Source organism: Bicyclus anynana, chromosome 21, assembly GCF_947172395.1.
Source record: "Bicyclus anynana chromosome 21, ilBicAnyn1.1, whole genome shotgun sequence".
Lineage (NCBI taxonomy): Eukaryota > Metazoa > Arthropoda > Insecta > Lepidoptera > Nymphalidae > Bicyclus > Bicyclus anynana.
The window spans coordinates 10,225,973-10,230,444 of NC_069103.1; positions in this window are offsets into that span (position 1 = coordinate 10,225,973).

The following is a 4,472-nucleotide window of genomic DNA, read 5'->3' on the forward strand; positions in this document are numbered from 1 at the left end:
TACTTTCGTTATAGTATAAAAGCTAAATTTTATATATGTTACTTGGGGACTTATAAAAAGATGTCACCTCAATAGCCGGACAGTTTTCGTGGTTTTTACATCTTGCCAGACACATCGAAAGTCCACTATAGGTGCGAGCGCGAATGCTTAGTTAGGTCAACAATAATAAGTCAAGTTTATCATGAACTAGGACTTCAGTCTCATCAAGATGTTTCAACAGACTTAAATCTTCATAATATCCGGAAAAATACCAAACAATTAACACAATTGATCGATACCTTTGATCAATTTATTAATCCCTTCAATTCAGAAGTGCCGAAAGACCAACTAATAAATATTTCATCTGGAAAATCTGCATCGCCATCGGTAGAGACATTTGTTTCCGAATGTTTATCATATATAACCAGATTTGAAAAATCTATTAAAAAAAATTCAATTGACAATTTTTCTATAGATTATAAGAAGAAGAAGAAAGTTCTCGTAGGTGGTAAAATTCAGGAAATTAAAATCCAAAGAGCATGCTGGGTATCTCAATGGATTTTAATGTAGACATTTCAAAGATTTTGTCTTACCCGATTACCTCAGTGCCATTATCTATGTGCCATTTGGATGGCGCTATTCGTAAGACAGATAAATTGGCTCTGATGAAATGTCTAGAGAAAGAGGTCCAGCATGAGCAACCACATCATATAGATGTTATAATAATTGACGGTCTCTTCCTACTGCATACAATGAAAAATGTTCCAAAAACATTTGGAAATATTTCAAAAAAATTGTTGCAAATGACTACTCAATTTCAAGCTTCGAGAATTGATGTGATTTTTGATCAATACTTTACTCCATCGATCAAAGATTATGAGCATTCCCAACGGTTAGAATCTGCGCTATTGGAATACTCTATAACTGGGCCCGAACAAATTCGACCAAGTGATTTCGCAAAAGAGTTGAAAAATTTAAATTTCAAAGAAGCTTTAGTAGTTTTTTTTATTTCACATTGGGCTACTGATGAAGTGGTGCCATTTATTGGCAACAAAACAATATACATCAATTTCAGAAAGTGTCATTCTTTTACTGTTGATAATTGCAACAAAGTTGTCTCAAGGATTGATGGAGAGTTGTCATGCCCAGCACACGAGGAAGCAGATACAAAGATAGTATATCATGCATGTAACATCAACTATCCAGCAGAAATAGTAATAAGAAGTGCTGATACCGATATTGCGGCTATAATGCTTGGAAACATGCATCACCTTAAAAGTGATTCGGTTGTTTGGATGCTTACAGGCACTGGAAATAATTTAAGGTATGTGGACCTAACCAAAATACATGCAGAGTTGGGACTGTTAATTTGTCAGAGCTTACCTGGATTTCATGCCATCACAGGTTGTGATTTTAATCCTGCGCTCTTCAGAAAAGGAAAATTAAAACCGTATAAGATATTAAAAAAAGATCTAGAGTACCAGGAAGCTTTCAAGAACTTCGGCAACAACGAATTAATTAAAAATTTAAATCATCAACAAAATATCTTTTATATTATTCAGAGATTTATATGCAATGTCTATAATGTCCCTAATGTAATTGATGTTGATGCCGCTAGACTTCAAATATTCATCGACTCGTACACAGTCTCCGATGTAAACGAAGCTTTTGACCGAAAGAAGTTGCGAAATTTTGACGCTAGCAACCTACCACCTTGCAAAAGCGAACTACTGCAGCAATTTCTGCGAGCAAATTATATATGTACGATTTGGAATAATGCTCATTTAAAAAATCCAAAAACATATCAACCAGAAAATAATGGCTGGGTATTAAAAGATGACAAATACCAGTTCAAATGGTTTGAAGGGGATCAACTGCCGAGTTATGTTAGTGATTCACTCAAAACTCAATCAGGTATATAATTATTATGACAAATTATGATACATAATTTTTGAATTATTTATAATTGTATAAACTTGCTTAATTTTTGAACTTGCTTATTTTTTTTTCAGACACTGAAGAAGAAGGTGATGTTGAGGACGATTCTGCCATCGACTGGAGTAGTAGTGATGAAGAAAATGAAAACATCGATGACAATGTTTAAATTAATAAATAAGTTTAATTATCTTTTTTTACTTGTAATTATACTTTTTTTTTATATTTTTATGATATTAAACAAACATTTTTTACTTTATACATGGCTATGAACGTAATAAAATTATTTTTTATAAGATATCTTAAAAAATAGTAATCGACTAAGCATTCGCGCTCGCACCTATAGTGGACTTTCGATGTGTCTGGCAAGATGTAAAAACCACGAAAACTGTCCGGCTATTGAGGTAACATCTTTTTATAAGTCCCCAAGTAACATATATAAAATTTAGCTTTTATACTATAACGAAAGTATAATTATAATTTATTAAAGTTTAGGGGTGTCTGGCAGGGGGTAGCAACTGTCACAAGTGTCCGGCAATGGATGACGAGATTTTTAAAGTTATCCCGAAGGAAATATTAAAAAATTGAACTTTATACTTTAACGAATTTCAAGTACTATTTTATACACCTTTACTACCTCTTACCTGCCCAGGTAACCACAACCCAAACTTTATAGTCGCTGGTCGTTCTTGCCTGTATAGGAGACATCTACAGAGAAACTTTCAACTTTTATAAAATAACGAGGGTCTGGCTGTCGTGGGCTCTTGGGCTATAATAATACTTATCAAACTGATAAACTCTTCACTTAATTGGCTGTTTAATATTTTGTGAAAAAAGACATATGTTACCCTTATATTAGAGTTGAAATTTATTTATTACTGTTGTCTCAAAACAAATAAAAAATTCTTGAATGAAAAATCATGAATGAAATCTATAGTACCGCTACTCGTCACTTGTTGTCTCTATTTATAAGCTTTATTACCTTATAAATAAGATTCAAAATGATCCTAACTTTGTTTTATTAATATTGTCTAGGGATGTGACATAACGATAGTCTTAAACATCGATAGTCATCGTTGCTCGCAGTAAATAAAACGAACGTCTGTTGTTTAAAAAAATTGAATTTCATAAAACTAAGAAGAACAACATAGGTCAATCAAAAATTTAAAATATATGAAGAAGCACACACAAGAAAGTAAAAAACAAGCATTTTTTTAATGTACCACTCTGAAAATACAACTGAAACTTTGCACGATTCGAGTTTACACAACAAAGAAGATCAAACACAAATCCATAACTTGTGAACTTAAAAAATTAAGTACTTTCCACGTAACCTTAACAAATAGGGGCTTCGTTCGTTTAAGTTTTGAGAAACACGTGACCAGCTGCTCTAAGTATTTCGTAAACTTAATTCCTAAATATTTCAACGAAAAGATTCACTCTTTTCCACAAAGTAAAAATAGTTCCTAAATATATAAAAAACACGATAGTATATTTTTTTTTAATTCGTCGGTTTTTGCAGAAAATAACTCAATTATTTCCTATTTAACTATAATGAGTTTCATGATGAATGTTACCAGTAGATTATTTTCCAACCCGTTAGTAGTCAATAGGTCAATTACAAATACTCAGACTTGACGTTCCTAACACTTTAAGTATGTCACTTTATTTGTATCCTAAAAGACACGAATACGACTTTTAGAAAAAAAAATCTTTTTGTTTGGCACTGCCGTGACTACTAAATATCTTCTGTTTCCACTTTACATTAACGTGTCTGACTGCGTAAAATGTTTGGAACAAATTAAAATGCGGTTTTGCATAAAACAAATTTTGCTTCCTAGTCGCCTCGATTATTTTTTTCCTCTCCGGATTCCTAAAAAAAATTTTCGAAAATTTCATCATTATCGTGTCATCATAATAGTAGTAGATATAAAATATCGATATGTTATTATCGACATCCCTAAATGAATAGCCAAATGACATATGGCAGCTGCTTAAATTCAAAACTAACATAAATAAAAATTACACTTTTTTCAGGAGAACTAAAACAAGAAAAATAAAAATATTTTTTTGGTCTATTTTTCGTCTTATTTTATATAAAGCATAATATAATATATACATTGGAATCATATTTTTAAAATGTTTTGCAGTTTTCTGATAAACTGAATGCTAGATTAAAAGCATAAAATATGCTGCTTTTCAATTGAAACCTTTGGCTTTGAAATCAATAAAATAATCGTATATTTATTTATTATTATAAAATAACAAGGATTAATAATATTAATAATTAATACATTTAATTAGGAATAGAAGAATTATTACAATAAAATCATTTTTGTATATTTTTGATTTATGATAGTTTTGTTGTTGTTGTTGACGCAGCAGATGTATGCCCACTGGTGTCAACAGAATCTTCGAGAAAATCGAACTTGTATAAAAATAAAGTAAACTTTAGTACTATTCCCGTAAAGTTTATTTTAGTTTGTGACTTTGAGTAAAATTATTTTTTCATATTTTAATGAAAATACACCGCGCTACGTTATTCGTCTTAAACCAAA